Raw genomic sequence first — 20,023 nt, forward strand, 5'->3', positions numbered from 1 at the left:
AAACTGGAGGAAAACCTGTACTAGGTTTATTTAAGAATAGAATATTTGAATATCATATGAAATTGTTTGTTTTGTATCGTAAAAAGTGTTGATTTTTTCTTACCCTCTCCTGCACCTATAAAATTTACTTTAGTGACAGTAAATCATCAGATTTTGACATAAACAAATAGAATTACCAATCCCTTTTTAGCTCATCCAATTTTGTTTTACACGTGGTTTTCTTAATATCATCTGGGCGCACGAACAAATAGTTGGTGCGCTATACAATCTCGGGGCTGATTGACAGCGGGCTTGTCATTTTATTCTGCACTGATTGGTTGAAATCTGTTTGTTCTCTAATCCAATCATTGAAAGGTGACCTTAACACATCAATCTCAACCAATAAGCATTTAACATTAAATGATTGAATATTTTGTCTAACTGAATGTCCCCTTCATCATGTATGTTTTGTCGGAATAGGTTTATAGTAATTGTTATAATCATGCCAAGATTTCTTTTGCCATTCACTGAAATTTCTATCATCGCTGTTATTATTTACTAACGCCACTCTATCTGGTATGTTGGGAAGCTGATACAAATATGAAATCGCATACATACACCATCCCCACCCCCTTTGTTACAGTTAAGGAGGGGTAAAAGGAATAATAATTACTATTATTAACAATTCTGTTTTCTTTTTTACAAGAGTCACTACTTTTATCCCTGTTCTAAATCTTTCTGTCCTTAGTTGACTGACATATGAAACACGTCTTAAAACAAGCGATATTTAAAATGATGACTACTTTTTCCACTCAATGTAATCAGTCATACTTTTGCAAATCTCACTAACACATAATATCATACATTGAATATACATGGGAAAATAGTGACTATTAAAAGGAAAAAATATCCAACTGACACATTGATCTAGTCAGTTATTATCAGTAATTATTTTGATGTGCAAATTGGATTAAGTGAATAAAATCATCACTACAAACCGATCATATTTTGTTTACGCTCGGGAATAAAATGGTCATGATAACCTCACTGGAAAATCGCAATACTGGTAAGTCATAATAGTTAATTATTTTATTTTCGTATTGTATCGAGTTGTTTAACTTCGTAATGTTTTCTTGTTATTAATCCTCTTTCTGTCCAATAAAGTGTAATTAAGTATATAGTCCCACTTGGATTTGTAAAGTAAATAGTACAACAAATCTACGATAAAGATTAGTATGAAATTTTGTCTTTGGTCTATTCACTCCGATCATAGTAACAAAATGTGTTTTTGGGGGATATTAATTCGTAACTTCGACAGATTTTAAAAAAATTCAACTTCTTATTAATTTTGCACCAATGAATTAATTATCAGATGTTTAGATTATAATCGGAATAAGTCGATTACATTTAGTCAGATTTATTTCCTTTCATCCTTTTGATCTACTAAATCATTGCATACTACTTATTCTTTCATTCTAATTAATCTTTTCTAAATATATTCATAGTATTCTTGAGATTAGTAATATTTCGATTCCTTTAGAAATATATTTTATCAATTTTCCTCCTGGTTTTGACAGCATAAAAAGTATAGTTCATTCGATTGGTGTACATATGGCATATGTCACAATTTTTATACGACAATATACACAACTGATCCCTACTAGTAATCGTTTGTTTTTCTATGTTGATAAACATATTTGCCAATTATTTATATTATCTATTGATACTGAGTAATCATAAATGTTCAGTGTACTAACTTCATTCCCTTTTTAATTTTAAAAATGTATGGTTATGTTATGTAACCAACGACTTCAAGGTTTCAACAAATTTTTCTTTATATCACTTATTTTTTTTCCAAACAATTTGGGAAAAAATCACTGAAAAATTCATTCAAAAAAGATATGGATAATTTAATCATCTGACAACTATAATAATTTGTTAATTCATGAAAGTTATGAATGTATTATGTTGATAGGTTGCAAGATAATAAATAAATAACTGTCAAATACCTTTCCAATTTATAATAGTTTCCCAGTAAATTGACAATCATTGTAAAATAGAACAGATCAAATTGACGAATGATTGAAATGGTGAAATGTTTACGATCATCTTTGAATTAGTAACTTTTCAGAAAGTTCATAGAGTTGTATATTTGATAAGTTATAGAATACAATGATATTATAATAACAATGAATTCAGTTCGTATTAATGCTTCATCCATTATCCTATAAATCACTCAGTTATTATCAACAGATTATAAAACATTTTAATTTACATGTATTTATATATATATTTGGTTGAAATTTCCCTTTGATTTGTAACAGATACTGAAGTGCATAGTATCTTAGACATTCGAACTGCAATTATGGTGGTTAACAGTAAATTGTAACATTGAGTTCATACTAGATTGCATAACATTGATTTATCATTCTATGAATCAGTCTAGTTTACCCAAAAATTAGGTTCAACTACCTAGATATTATTGTCTTTATTCGAATGAGTAAACTATATTAATGCCTTGATTAGTACTTAAATAACAATATTAAAGGTTACAATTTTATATTCAGCATAGTATCAATATACTGTGCCGTCTAATGGGATATATTGCTCATTCTTTTGAATCATACATTTATTGTCAACCATGTCAACGGTACTTTTCTAAAAACCGCATTAAATTTTCTACCTACCTTTTTTCAATTTTATGATTATAGAACAAATAAAGATATAAATGAGTATTCATTAGTTTTATTCATATCACCTATGTGTTATGTAATGCACTGAACATTCATAATTTTTCTGAAACTATTAACAGTTTTTAAATATTTTGTAAATCTCAGGATAAATTTCGTGAAATCTTACAGAATCAAAACTGGCGCAAAATTTTCCGATGATTAAGAACTGATCACTGTAATCTGTGATTGGAGACGCTGGATGATATGGATCACGATCGGTCATAGTGAAACGGATGCATTCAGTCTTTTTCTTCATTTAGATTTTGATTTTCAGCATTCCTTCCTATGTACGCTTGTATTCTGTTCTCTTACATTTTTAATGCTGAATCTTTCCCACTTTTACTGCTTCTACTATTATTTTGACTCCTTTTCTCTATTCATTTTGTTTATTTCATCTCGTTGTATGGCAACATGCTCTAACATATTTCTACCAGATCACAGGCCAATTATAACTTCATAGCTATCTGACTGAACGAGAACTGATATCAATTCAGGAACAATGATGGACTGAGTAAATCTTTTTATCCTAGTTTGGTATTCTTAGTACATGTACTATTCCAAAAATATCTGTCTAAAGTCCTGATAATACATTTTTAAGGAGTCAAATGCAGTCTTTATATGCTTCACACACTTAGCTCTTTTAAAATCTTTTTGCGAAAGAGATCACGTGCTTGTTACTTGCATGCTATTATTTGGGAAAAATGTAGGAAAAGAGCAGTTTTTCCCTTACAAAATAGAAGAAACCATATTACAACACACAATATTAGTGATTCCGTTAAATGATGCTTGTCTAATAACCTAGTCAGCAATAAGCAGTATAGAACCCTGAATATATGCACATTAATTGAAGTTTCACATTTTCGATTAGCGCAATGAGAAAAGGAATTGTTAAAATGAAAGTCAAAGTAATCGATATAGCAATATCATTGACAAAGGGAAACTTTAAAGAAGAAAAAAGGGAATATAATTTGCATAACACAAATGAAATGAGAAAATAATTTATAGTAAGTCATATTTTAAGCGAAAGTAAATAACTATGTATCACTGTCACGGAATTCATACTTTGTCGATTCAGACCCCCCTCCAGTCATAGATTATAGTACGATTCTCTTTGGGAACTCAACCTCTAAATTTCTCACAAACAATGAATTTTCATTTAGTAAATTCACACTAAAGTAAATATTGTTATATTTATCAGTAATTACAAAATACTTGTCTAGGTACAAAGTAATTTGACTCGTCTGAGAAACAGTAGGAATATTTTAAAGAGGAACATGAGTTACTTATTCATTGGTTCAACTGAAGTTCATTTGATTTTCCATTAAATGTAGGTTAGTTTGTAAGATCTATATTACTGTCTAGTTCATAGAAATAATACAGATAGCCTGTTTGATTTTTTTTTAATCAGCAAAACAAATACTTTAAAACTTAATTATTATGCAACAAAAACACAGTACCTGGATGAAATAATTAATCTGGCTCGAAATATTGCACATTGAATACTATATTGTAACTATGTATATTACAACATCGTATAATAATAGGTGATGAAATTCAAACTAGCCAGTCATTTTTAATCTACAATTATCACATAGTCACTTGTATGCTACATTACTTGTGAAATAATGTTTACTTATAATAATTTAAGGATGACAATGCGTACCGATAAAAAAAATTATAAAATCAGTTAATTGAATGGGCTGATTAATCACTTACAGACCGGTTCTAAATGTTTAATTGAATAACTATTTTTAAAAAAAAACACAGAACCGTTGGTCAACTAATGAAACTAATTGCACAGATTATACGCAATAGTATTTAATAAATATAGCATGAGTTTTACATATATATATATATATATATATATATATATATATGGTCACCAGACATAAAGTGACCATGTTGTTATTAATCTCGTAATTCCTCTGTTTGCTTGTTTTGTTTTTGTTATTATTGATGTTTTATCCACAGACTATAAAATAAAATGTACTCATACTTATCAGACTAGAATAAAGGCAAAATAAACTTTAGTTCAAACATTGTTTATTCTAACATAAGCATATATATATCAAACAACATAATGAGTCAATTGATATATCGGTTAGAATTATATTTAACTACAATAATTTCTTCTGATTATCTTTTTCTCTTACCATTTCATTGAATGACACAATTTATTTGTCTGGAATATATATAATAGAAAAGGTAATTATTTAACTTATATTTTCATATAATTTCATTTGTTTATTTTATTCCGAATGAATTAGCTTAAATTATTTGATTTACGAGGTAATTAACAGACTTCTTAATGAATGATCATGTGATATTTTTGTATGACTGCTTTTATTCCGACTCCTGGTTGATACACTTATGAAATATACGGTAGTAGTATAGATCTATTTATCTTTAATCCTCTTCATACAAAGTTTTTGAACTAATTTCCTTATGTTCAGTTCTTCACTGACGTTGACACCATTTTCTTAAGTCCTTTGATGTATCAATATGAGGTTGTGGAAATTGTTGAATTTTATTGAAAACATAGAAGCACTGGTTGGCCATTTCATCTTAGTATGATACTCTTCAACAGTGTGCATCCACGATATCTCAATCGGCAGTCGAGCTCAGGACCCTTGATATTACATTAGAAATCTCTAACAGGAAATACTTGTCCCTCGTTTGCCGTGGTCTAAAGAGTCTGGTACGAAAAGTATAGTTCAATTCCATGAGTGATCGTGGGTGTGGGCTGTTAAAGAAGTCTGAACAAGCATGAAATGCTTGCCCAGTACTCTCTGGCTTCCAATAGTTCCCAAGCTAAATTTAATTTACTCAAAATCACCCAAAATATTTAATTGTTGCCACAAAACCATCTTATTTTACGTGAAATTTACTGATTTTTAATATTACTGTTTAAGAATACCAGTTCCGACTAATCCCACTGTTTAGACTTTCTAGTATGTCTTACTACTATAATACCGAAACTCTCCAATTAACCTAGGGTTCACACTGCAAACATTACTTCTTCCAAACAACTACTAAGGTGGTGTTCAGTGAGTTGACAGAATACCATACAAATAACTCATAACATATTTGTATGTAACTTATTACTAACAACGTCTGCTTCTAACTTTAGTAAATTAAGTGGATACACACCAAGATTCCTGCTATTATTTCATGGACAAGTGAATGTAATATTTTTTTGAAGTCCGATCTAGTAGGGGCAAACAATAATCTGTAATTACTGACAAGCAGAATAAATGCTTGAATATTAAAATCATTGTCTTTCAATGTCAAGATTTAATATCACATATCTTCTGTTCTTGGTTTTCCGTAATGTAAGCTCATTGTAATACATTTGCCAAGTTTTCACAAACATCTGAGTGAATAGTAAGTCAATGTTGACTGATTTGTTTTTTCATAGCTGCTTCCGAGTTCATATTAGGAACAGTGGTCTTTTAAGTCAACTAGACTGATAGTGAAGTTTCTGATAATGATCTACACTGAATGATGATCACAGTTTATCAGTGACTGACCGTGGTTAGAATATGTGAACCATTAGATTCTTGCTTAATTAATGAAACTTTTATTATTAAAATAATTAAATTAAAATCTCAAGTTACAACGAAGCAATTATGTTACCTTTTTAGATCCCAATGATTGCACGGTAATTAGAAAAAATATATATATAACTTAACCAAATTATCAATATCGAATTGAGTATAGAATATGCATTTCAAGGTAAACATGTTGTTCTTAAAGTAATGTTACTAGATTAAATAAATCACACTTACATGCCACTGTTTTGACTGATGAACTGGAACAGTAGTAAGAATAAAGATCACTTAGCTATTCAAAGTTGTATTGACTTCATTCAGAGATCTTTACTTTTCCCATCATCATAGCTTGGTCATCCGGAAATTTCTTGAAAATTACACCCAATAGAGTTAAAAAAGCCTCAGAAGCTTCGTAAATCAGAACTTAAAATGTTTTGAACTCAACTGATATAGACAAACGATTTCATTGACTAGGGTAATTACATTGTATCAAATATCAGTCAAGTTACGAGGTGTTTATTCGGAAACTATAAAGTTTTATGACGTTGTTCATTTTCAAAGCTGAGATTTAACAAAATATTACATACTACAACGAGATATATTACGTTGGTATGTAAATGTTTCATAATACAGTCAGGGTAACCGAAAGGTATTAAATAAACCACCCCAATAAGCTATATTCAGCTCTGTAGTGGAAGGAAGAGGTCAGCATATTTCAGTAAACAATTGGTATTTTTAAAGTAGTTTTTGATTCAGTTTACCGTTGTTATGTCATCTTAGCAATAGTTAATACTCGGGACTATAGAAACATTACTAATACTCAGATTTTATAAAGGCCTCATATTAACAAATAGGAAAATTCTCATACATTCCAGTGCTTTTTTGTGTCTCAATTATCATTCCTAAGTATAAATACAATTGATAATCCAATACGTTGGAGTAAGCAACTAATATGATAAAACTAGATTATTTAAACACTTTGTATCAGTCTAATTACAAGTAGACTGATTTAACTGTCCAGAATGACAGTGACAGCTTCTCAACTAAGTCAGTTAACTTAGAAAAATCAACACTACTAAAATCTTCAGTCCGTGCTTCAACTCCAGTTTATTACAGTAATTATGTCCGGTACATTAAGAAATCATCAAAGATAAATCTTTTTTATTACAGTTAATATTTGATGAAAGCTAAATATCAACCTGGTAAAAAATATCACCTCATTAATACACGGTTATCTTTTCAAAAACAGTAGACGGATTATATCATTTTAATACATCGAAAATACCTGGTATGTTTTTCTTGATTATAAGTTTTTATTTTACAACGACAAAGGTGATTCGACTGAATGAACATTTTAATAGAAGTACTAAGTTTATCTGATTTCGATACATTAATATATTAATAAGTTCTAGGCAAGTTCAACCAAATGCACATAAGTACATCAAGGATTTTTACTTGTTAAATCATTTGTGGATAATATATCCAGCAATCTTTACAAATCAAAGGAAAATATATCTAATAAATCTATGACAGAAAGTATAAAATACAGAACATCTTGATCATAAGAATCACAAAAAATTGGTAGTTATTTTTTGATTCAATGCGATGATTTTGTGCATATTTCTCATTTAAAATCAATGTATGTCGCCAAGTTACAGTAGGTCCAGGAACTTCAGAAAATCGGAGAAAAAACTGCTGTTTAGTTGTGATCTGACTTCTCTGTAGCACATATCAAAGACTCAAAACGAAATGGAAATTGTGGTCTTCAGATCTTGTAACGAGTGTGATAATTTTTGACCGGTAGCCCAAATTTTAGATTTCAGGTGATTAGAGTATGCAGGGGTTGATGGATGTAATAAGTCATGACAACTATTTACAAATGACCTCATTTCATGATGAAAATTGTTGCCAAATTATCTAACATTTTCACGAAAGTAGTGTGTCATTCATTCAATTCTGACTAATAAGATTCCCACAGTAGAGAGAAAGTATCAGGTACTGCACGATTAGTATATATATATCAGATTATTTATTTTGACACTAAAGTTTTATTCTTTCCTATCATACATCTTAGTTTGTTGTTTACTTTTGGGTGAAGTTATCAGGGAAGTCACTAATTTCATGCTATTGAAATTTGGTAGTCTTATATCAAATTAACAATGATTTATTTTTTTAAGGTCTGTGAACAATTCACATTTTAAAGCAATTTTCATCACCAGTTAACATTTCTCAAATAGGCTGATTGGAGACCTGAAGAGAACTTCATAGCAATTTTGTTTGTAGTTTATATACTTTCACTAAAATGCTCTCAGTATTTACACATAATTTCTCATAATGAAACTCAACGACAATTCAGGATTCAATCGCTCACATCTCCAAATTCAATAGATTTGCAATTCAGCTCTATCCTATTAAGTAGTTGATTTTTTTTCTCATAAATCTACCTTAAAACCAATCGAATGTTCTGTATTTTACAATGAAATGCATCCATTTAATATTTAACTTTAGTATCCATTGTCTAATAGTAAAAGATCAGACAACTTGGTAAAATAATTTAATTAATGAACACTATCATAAATATCTATCTAAAAATCATATTAATAGTCAATGCATAAATGCTTTTCTAAATAGACAGTTTACAGTCCATAAATCTGTGAATGCGTTATACTCCTATTAGTTTGTTTACAAGAATGTGTTTACATAACTAATTAAGGTAGCGATTTCATGAGTTTATCCAATTAAGAAATATTTACTATCAGTTTAACATTGATCTTATGTGCTTATCATATACCACTTGATCACCTATACTAAAATGAAATATCGTTATTGACATAAGTTACTTACTTAGTGAACATTTCCAAACGTATCATCGAACGAAGCAAACTCAATCCATGAATTGATACATCGATTCAATTAGAGTAAGGTCACATTGAATAAATTCTAATTTTGTGTGCTACCAAAGAGTTGACGGTCAAGAAAAGGGGTTTGGAAATAATATTTTCATATAGTAGTCGAATAAAAAAATAATAATTATTATTATTATTATTATCATAAGGAAATTATTTTCTGTGTACACTTAATCATTCTGCTCTTTTTCACTTACCGCCTTTTATTATTAATTTTCAGAAATATATTGTTTATCAGTCGGCAAATACAATTGTTACGATTTTTAAAAACTAAATTGAGTGAGAAAGAATAGGGTAACACAAATAACAATATAAAAAGCTCTAAAGACAACATTCAATTACACATTTATCTATCTATACAGAATGTATAAGTCACGCAGAGAGATGAATATTGTCAATCCCTAATGCCATATCAAATTATGATTTTTCCTGCGTTTCTATGATTATCTGAATTTCACAAATGGCGGCATCTCATGATTTATGTGTTTGTCCAATTCGTCACACACAAATTCCTTTGATTTTCCTCCTATTACTGACAGCAATAGTAATAATATTATTATTATTACTACTGTAATGACAAGTGATAGTGTGTATATTTTATCCCTGGCTAGTTCCCTCTCCCGCTCTTTCTTGTCATATTGTTGAAAGAAGTTAAAGTCAGAGGGATAAATGGGATACTCATATTTCCAGAACTAAATGAATGAAAAGTGTGTGTGTGCATCCGAGTGTGGATTTATTCATGAGAGTCTGTGTGTATATCTGGTATTTTGCTATTTGAAATTAATACTAGTCATTTTTCTTCAGTCCCGTTTACACATGATTAAAATGATCATAAGTTGTTTTTCAGTTTAAGAGACAAATGATTACTATTACTTGTGGTTGCCATGATTATCATAAACCATATGCTTATCCCTTGTATTGTCATCAATTATGGTGTATCTGTTTAAATTGTAGCTATTTTTCCAGATATATTATATCCAGGTTATCTAGTCAACATAACATTATAAAGAGCCGGTATATAAAAATGAATGCAAACTTTTGAGTTTAATTAGGGAAAACCTCATGAACTTTAAACTAAATTGAAATTATGTTATTACTTAAAAATCTTTTGATTTTGCATAAACTAAATTGTGATAGAATCTGGGATTTATATGTTTACTAACATTCAAATGAAAAGTATATTCTTAACTGTTTATCTCAACGATACTGTAACTGATTTACAAACGAAAAAGAATTACATGAATTGATAGTGAAACAGGTATTTTTACAGTGGGTTGTATGAAACTTTTAAATACACGCTACATTTAGGAGTAATTACTGAATAGAAAAAGAGACCAATATTTTGAAATAATGGAAGTTTGTACCAAATGTTGAAGCTGTAAAAAAGAGTAGGTGTCGATAACGTCCTGAATAATAACTAAAGCTTCACAGTCACACCATTTAGTTCAGAGAACACAATACCAAGAATAAAATTATTTTATAATAGTTTTGTTTTTGAAAATCTAACTCCTCCCATAGAAAATTCACTTATTGATTATAAATCTATCTCTGATACAGATAGTCGAATTGATGAGAAATATAATGAAAGTGAAAGCTTTGTTTGAATCTCACCGCCATAACAGTTGTGATCATGTAAACTGATTTATGAATAAATGCAAGTAACAAGGTTAAGGCTGGTTTAAAAAGATATATTACGGTCTGAAGAAAGTGGGAGGAAATGTGTCTAGTTAACCTCAACTATATACTCTTGAATACATAATTTTTATGTTCAGGGTATTCTGCCAAATTTATACTCAATACTGGGTTACTAATATGCTTTTTCTTCAAGAATATCAGTTAATATACACATTTATTACCAAATCTAACTGTATAGTATTATGAATCACACTCAAATTCTGGTGTCTATAGCCAGTTACAGATATATGGATGTTTTAAATTGTGATTTGTCTTAAAGTCAAGTGTTGATATTTGAGTTGTTGACTGAAGAAATAGCATATAAAAAATGAAAATTCCGATAAAGACAAAAGTTTCAACCAAGACAAAAGATGACTCATTTTTAATGATAGCATTTTGACTTAAGACAGAAGACTATAACCGCTTCAAGTAATTTCCATCTACCAAGATAGAAGAAATATGTTAAAATGGTTATTTTGTTTTATCCTGTGAAAATTTTTGTTAGTCATTCATCATTCACCCTTTTTGTTCTCTTTTCTGTCTAACGAGACTGATTTTTAATTGTATGATTTATTTATTCATAATTTGGCGCCGCTTATCGTTTTAATTCGACTTAAATTAAACACAGATTATTAGGTGAATGAACCTGTCAATGAAAAAAGTGTATTTTGTTTAACGTGCTTGTCGAATATATTTGAAGGTCACCGAATTCATAACTCAGTGTTTATTGGGTGATTTAGATCAAATAGTATTTATAAACAAATACCATACACCTACGCAACAAATGAATTTTGTTAAGGCACATGCATAGGCATCAATAACTATGAATCTTTAAGTAGCAGTAATAAATGACAGCATTCTAAGCACCCATCAGTTGTCACGACATATTAATAGACTTTCTAGAAAATGTATAACTTGGTTAACAGACATTTTAATAAATAAAAAATCAATTTATTTGAAAATGTTAGACTGGTACTCAGAGAATTAATATTTTCATATCAATGCATCTAATTAATGGAGTTAACTATTAAATTACAATATAAACCAAATATGTAAACATTGTACCGAACTCTGTGACCAGTTGAAAATCGTTTTACTAGTGATGAAAGCCTTGAATTTGTTTATTTAAGAGTTGAAGTACAAATAGTGATAAGCGTACCTACAATATATTGAGGTACATATTATTTTTTTAAGTTCTGAGAAGGTATATATTACATTCATTGTAATATATACGCTATTATTTTTTGAACTGATCATGGATACTAAGATGATAAATCTAAACGATAAACAGAATAACTTCCCCAAGAAATGATGTGTTATTTCAGATACTTGGTTTTATATAATTGGATTATGAATATTAGATAAAACTACCATAGCTTCATAGCACTTAAACACTGGATCCAACTTATTCTGTCTTCTCTTGCTTGACTAATATAATAGTATTACAGAAGTTTCATTTTTCAGTAAACTGTTCGGACTGTATCACTTACTTTTACTTACTTACTTATGGCTGTTGCCCATCGCGGAGCATATGGTGCTGACCAGGAATTTGCAATCCACTCTATTTTTACCATTCCTTCCGGATGTTTTCAAATACTATTCACTCTTTTAATGCCTTCCTTCGATTCCCGGTGCACTGTGATCTTTGGTTTGACTCTTTCCCTTTAGCTTTAAAGATTCCAAGTTAATGCTTGATTTGTGATTACTTTCTTGTATTTATGGATATTTCTTTTCAGTTATTGTGTGAACCCATACACACTGTTGAACCTAACAACAGAATATACTCAAAAAATTTTCCAACAGAATTAATCCCAGTTGTCAAAGGATCAAGCACAGGTGAGAAATCTTTTATTGTGTAAGCAGTTAACTCCCAATTTCTATCACTCAACGAGTATTACATATTAATATTAGTTGAAGAAAGATCTTTCAATACCATCACAATATTGCTCTACATCATCCTAAACAAAGAATATTAGATTAATGGTGTGTTTAAGTATCAGTTGACTGGATCTACGTGAAACATCACTAGTTTTAAAAATTTACTTCGGCACCAGTAATACCTAAGTCTTATTAGATTAGTGAATCACATTTCATAACTGACAGTAGTTATTTTTTGGACTTAAACGTATATTTGTATTCAAAGTAGAGAATATTCAGACAAATATTTATCCTTGATAACCTCATTATCAGGTTTTATCGAAACAAACCTAAGATTATTTTATCACAATGTAGACGTAAATGGATAAATCAATGTTATACGTTGCTGCATCAAGAAATTCACAGAATTATCTCATATATCAATAAAAACAAGCATCTATGATAAGCTTAATCTCGGTTGATTGATTTTAAATATCACTTGCGTTGTCAAGACCGACTGATAATAGACCCTTTTTAATATTTAAACAAACATATGATTTATAATGAATTAATAATTTATATCTACATAGTTAAAATAACAAACACTTTTGATTGACATCTATTAAGATAATTGATTGACATGTAATTAGTAAATAGATCACTTTCAGTCTGGTAGCATTCATTCGCATACATGCATTCACAAACAAGTCAATACCAGTGGTAATCTAAATTTAGAAATTAGTTCACAAATTAATGACACTAAATAGTCCTAATTTTCTTTTGAAATTCTGTTAAAATTAGTAACTAGATGATTGTTGAAGATTGGAAAGTACTGAATAGATATTTCATTCTAGTTTGAAACTCCTCTTTGGTTAACAATCACAAAGTCCGCCTGAAATTGAAACCAAAATATTTAGGTCATATAGTGAACACATTCTCATTAGACCATAGAACTGGAATCCACTGGTTTATCACTCTTATTTGGAGTTATTTTAAGGTTTTACTAGAAATATAATTCAAATTCTAGCACCCTTACTGTCTAGTTTGGACGGAGTTGCAACGAAATTTATACTGCAATAGTGCCTTTTCACTTAAAAAAAACGTAGAAGTCGGATCATTGAACATTTTATCTTTATTCTGTAGGAATCAATGTTAAGGTTGTACTTGATAATTTTAAATTAATTGAACATTGGATAAACGGTTAATAATAACTATATTTGTGTGATATCTTAATGTGTAGAAGAATTGTATTTCTGACGTTTCGTGACTTAATGAAAGTCAATTATTCAGAATAAATAAATAACTTGTGTTAATTTTATTTCAGTTATTTACTTACTCTGAAGAAGTGGCTTACATTAAGTCACGAAACGTCAGAAATACAATTCTTCCACACATTAAAATATCACACAAATATATTTATTATTTATTATTAATTGTTTCTCAACTGTTAAGTGTTAATTTTCAGATAACTAAGAAAAAAGCCGCATTTAAATCACTTAACAATCAAATCAGTCAGGATTTAAACTTCAATTTAATTTATTAATTAATTCCATTAAATTCTCTTTTAATTACAAACATTGTGACAAAGTTGATTTTGTTCTAAACATAATACTGACTAATGATACTTGTAAAATATGTATATGTGTGTTGTGACTACATTCCCGGAAAAATGAACTTATAATCTGATCACTACTTATACCACTTGGTATATTTAAAAGAGTGTTGTATTGATTTCGACATAGGTTTAGCCTAAATTTTTTTTATTATATCATTGCAATTAGTAACAAACTTTTTCGGTTTTTAAATTTTTCATGTTCAATGGGTTTTTCTCTTTAAAGAGTCACTTTACTAAATAATTGAACTTTTCAAACAAATTACAATATTAAAGTAACTCTGAGTTATAATAGGCAATTATTGATAATAGAACTATTATTCAATGGACATTAATTTGTGAAATGCTTTTATTTTGATCACCGTAAAATAGTGAGTAATGTCTTGTATAACAGTCAAGTTCACAACATAATCACTAAGCTAACTCAATGAAAAATATAGGTAAATAATTTCTTTGTCATACATGAGGATATAATTAATAAAATAGCAAATCTCAAAGGTGTATTATTGACAATGGGCACTTGTTTTGACCAGTCGAGTAGTATTTATAGTTTGTACACATAGATTTCTTATATTTGAGTATAAGGACCTATACTTGGTTACGGAGTCAAATGGAGTCAATATTTTCAGACAAATTTTCCACCACGAACTGACACAAGTTGGAGAAGCGCTAAAACTGTTTTGTCCCAGTTCGAGATTATTATTCCGTATCCAAATACCACTCCATGTAGGCTTGAAACAAGCAATTTCAAATTTCACAGTGAACATAAAACATATCGATCAATGTTCCACGATAAAATAGTCAATACAAATCTATTTTTAATATATTACATTTCTCAGTAAAGTTTTCTTGCCAACTGCTGCCTCACTTAGAATTTCGTTGATTGTATGTATTCAAAATTGACCTCATTAACGAAATCATGTTAGTTGTAGTACGACTGAAAACTAGAGAGCACAGGTTCACGATTGCAGATTATATTTACAGTGTACGTACATCGTTACAAAATCACTTCGCTAATAATATTTTGGTTAAGAAAATGTAATTAACAGTTAATAGCGATTTAAATTTGATTTTAAGAAACATACATTTCTGGTAGGATCCATTCGGTTCACTCACCTGTGCACTAAAATATTGAATTTTAAGTATTCTCTATATTAAATCAGATTACTTTCAATAAATAATATCATCAAAACTGTCACTATTCGTATAAATATTTATCAGTAATCTGATTTATGTATATATATAACCAATAAACATCTACAAATACCTTCCTTTTCTGCTCAACACACATATACAAATAAGTTGTTTATTAAAAATTTTAGTATTTGACTGATATGTTTGAAATCTGTCAACAAGAAAAAAATCTTGACTGAATTGATAAACTTATATATATATATATATGAAATGAATAAGAAGCTATTTATCAATTATGTCGTCGGCAGTATGATAAACAACAGTGTATTTTGTATACACTTAGTAAAATTAACAGTACATACTGTATATACACTTAATACTATTATATGATTGTAATGACTACCTAGAAGTATCATATAATCCGGTTGTTTAACAATATCACTTTCGAAATGTTACAAATTGAGCTAGTAATTATACTATTTATTTTAATCCAAAAACGAAGAAATATGAGTCTAAAATTATTCTTAATATTTCCCTGATATTTAAGGTTAATAAAATTACCTTCATGTCGAACTACTATGCATAACCAACTAACTAGTCTAGTTTATTATCCAGAGTGACGAGGTTTCAAATTGTTTCCACATTATTTTCTTTGTTATCCTTGTCTTTTCTTACCCTCCATTTCTAGTTTAGTTGACCTTTTATTTTTATATATACATATTCTTGACAAGTATATGTATGATCAGATTATTCGTAATGTATTGCGTTAATATATAACATAGTTCTGATAATCTTCGTCTTCTTATTACACTATCGAAATTTATCAAGCGGAATAATTGCGTCAAACCTGATATTCATCCATAGCTGGGACTATTCAACAAAATCAATGTTTACTGAAGTTAATTCACCTCACAAACTTTTAATAATGAAATAAACAACAGAAGCCTATTGTTCATGAAACTTTGCAATACACAAAAGTAACATAAATTCTTTAATCGAAATTCAAGTCTTTATTATACACAATTATACACCAATGTTTCTGTCAAAATACTTTTTAACAAACACCAGATAATGACCGTCTCATCATTAGAGATCTATTGATTATTTGTGATAAATCTATAACTGGTTTGTCAACTGATCCACCGATTCTATCCTACTTATTGTTCATATGTGAAGGTATACGTGTATTTGATTCATATGAGCTAGTGTGTTCATTTTCAAATATGTTTGTATGTGCATCAAAATCTGTCAGTCCAAAACTTGAAGTTTTTATTCACCGTCAATGTAATTGATTTTAATGCCGCTCTAATATATATATATATATATATATATATATATATATATATATATATAACTTTTGGCAGGTTCAGGCAGTCAGTCAGTCAATCAGTCGTTAGCCTAGTAATTTCTACCCGCTTGTCACTCCATGACCAGCTATTATTCGTTGAACGACCCAACTACCGCTTTTCACCATTTCTTAAATATATATTTAACCATAAGATTATAATGTATGTAAATGATAATTGCTTTAATTAACATTACCACAACCACCACCCCCATGTATACTATGACGTCCATCACTCAAATCTCCCCATATATATATATATATATATATATATATATATATATATATATATTATTCGTGCATGCTTTTTATCCAACGCCCTTAACTCGAAACATATTTACTAATAATTCAACTCCATGTAACGCGTGAACACACATGTACAAATACAGACACACGCACATAAAACACACCCATGGGAGTATTCGCGATTACAAAAACCTAAAGCCAGCCATAGTAATTTTCCTATTAGTCGTAATGACTACGAACAAACATAGTACGACTCAATAGATTGCAGCAGAAATGTTTGTTTGTGTTGCATTAAAATTTTTAGCCATTTAGACACGTGGGAAGATTGATTAGTGTATTTATTTATCTTTTTCTCATTATTTCCATATATAGAAAGAGACTTATTTTGCTCTAGTGTCGTTCTGACTTTTTAGCACAAGGAAGATATCTATTACCACTTTTTGTGTCATTACTAATAATACCATTACGACACATTCTCTCTCCCCAATGATTTTTTTCGTTCTATGACATTTATCTACCGGCAGATAAATTGATAATCCAGGAAAAAATAGAATAATGTCAATCATATATGAATTTGCTTTGGTTTACGATTTGTTTGGTCAGTCAAAGTTTGGGATTGTTAAGCGTTTCATTTTGGCATATAGAACAGGGGTTTTCAATATTATATATATAATATATATATATATGGATAGATAGATAGATAGTTTTGTGTACACGGCGGTAGAGAATGATTTATGTATGAAGTGTTTGTCTATATGCTTATTACGAAGGTAGTCTATTCTTACCGACATATTTATATATGATTTTCTGGTGAACTATGTATGTATGTTTGTATGCGGATGTAAATGAGTGTGTATTGTAAATACACTCACCTTATACATGATCACAAAGCTAATGATCCAACTGACATTGATTGATAGAATTTTAAATGTGCATAAATAAGTTTTGTACACTTACACTGACATAGATATATATATGGTATGTTTAATCAATTTTTAAAAGTTTTCTGTTTCTCTTTCACTTCCTCAAAGCTAGTTTCATTATTGTGAGCTAATCCAAATCACTGTATAGAAAACAAAGAAACTTTATCACATATAAAATCATTGAGATGATTTTATACAGAAAAATAAAGTATTGGTCTTTAGAAGAACGTAAAATACAAATTCACGGTGATATCATAAAAATAAACTAATTGTTTATTGTAAAAATAACAACGAACATACTAATCAGTTCTAATGATTAGTTGCTAATTTTCATCATGATTCCTACTAGTAGCCTGACGCTTAGCAGATTATTTTGAGGTGAACTACTGACCTCACCTGAAAGCGGTGAGAACTATAGAGCTATTTGGTCATGTTATAATCCTTATTAGCAATTAGTCAGGGTTAAAACGGTTATTTTATACACTGCATAAAATAGGTGATGCATTTCAGAAACATTTTTGTGAATATCAATGTGTTCCCTAAATCTCGATTGTACTTAAAGTCAGTGTTTAGTTATATATTAACAGTGAGATGGGATAACTGTGCGAAATAAATTAGCTCAGTTATCCACTATTACAGAGAGATATGTCACCTTTGTGTGTTTCGAACATTGAAGTTTAATTTTTAACACGTTACAAGTTGGTAAGTTGCGTGGATGGTTACTTAGTCTAATACTGAAATATCATTAATACCACTAGAATTTTCTATCTCACTCAAACAACTGGAATTAAATATATATGTACATAAATATTGCGGTAGGCTGATATACAACCCAAATTTTATTATTATATTGAAAAATATAAACTATCTGTCAATATTCAATAGCGGTTTCCTGTCAAGTGTATGGCAATTCCAAATCATTTTTAGAAAAAAAATCTGCTTAAACTGTCAATATATATATGTATACATCGCCTGATGGATTGAAACTGCCTAGGATCAAGAATAAAATGGCGTGATAATATGATGCATTGATGCATTTAATAATGTCTTGAAAATAACGGAACACATATTTCCTTACAATAAGTCGACATTTATTAAAAGAATATATAATTAAACAGCTTTCTCTATAGGAAGGTAATAGGTTACGATGAAATATGAATCATAAATTTGTATTTTTCCTAGTCAAAGAGTGTATTTTAAAGTTTGTTTTGAGTTTTAAATATGCATATACACCATTATTTCATGAACTATGAAGTGACCGATTATAATGTAACGTAGAGTTTCTTCATCAATATCCGTATAATGGAGATAACGATGGGAATACATGTGTAAAAGTCGAGTTACTACTATCACTTTCATATTAAAATGTCAATAGTGATAGACTTAAAAGATAATAATATAGTTATTTGTCTATTTTTTTGTTTCGAATGATGTGTTTTGAACCAGCAAATCTATGGTTCCAATAATCTTCATATAAATCAGTTAGAATAAATGGATAATATGTTAAACTATCACACAATAACCCTGTAATTGGTTAATAAACCACTTATATAGTGAACAACATTTATTACAATACGATGTTTAATTGAATAGTTTTATTGCTAAATTAATATTTTCGATTCTTAAGAGAATATTTTTTATCATCCGATTGTGTAGTTACAAGTTACATTGCATTATCATCAAACTAAAGCAAATAAATCGGTGTACCAATCTATGGTTCAGCTTCTACAGAGAATATATCGAAATTCTCTATAGATTTATCACTTTACATAACATAAAAATTGAATCAAGACAGTATAAGCATGGAACAAAATATATCACATATTCTCCTTATCCAGTTTGATTCATACACTTTCACTTCTATGTTAATCTATCTGATTGTGTATACAGTTTTATTGAGCACAAAACTTACTAGGTCAATCAATAACTCATCGTATATATATATATATATATATATATATATATATATATATATATCTTTATGTGATAGATAGATATATACAAAAGAAAATGAATAATAAGGTAATTAAACTTTTCCATCCTTCACTTTGATAACAAGAAAAG

General features: G+C 29.1%; 1 protein-coding gene across 1 annotated transcript in view; it reads left to right on the forward strand.

The window, feature by feature from the left end:
- The first annotated feature begins 287 nt into the window (after positions 1–287).
- TSHZ3 (Teashirt 3) overlaps positions 288–20,023 on the forward strand; it is a 35,061-nt gene continuing 15,325 nt past the window's right edge. Inside the window, exons 1-2 of the mRNA XM_012942158.3 lie at positions 288–1,045; positions 12,579–12,678. The gene's annotated coding sequence lies outside the window, so the exon portion shown is untranslated. The remainder of the gene's footprint in view (positions 1,046–12,578; positions 12,679–20,023) is intronic.

This window comes from Schistosoma haematobium, chromosome ZW, assembly GCF_000699445.3.
Source record: "Schistosoma haematobium chromosome ZW, whole genome shotgun sequence".
NCBI lineage: Eukaryota > Metazoa > Platyhelminthes > Trematoda > Strigeidida > Schistosomatidae > Schistosoma > Schistosoma haematobium.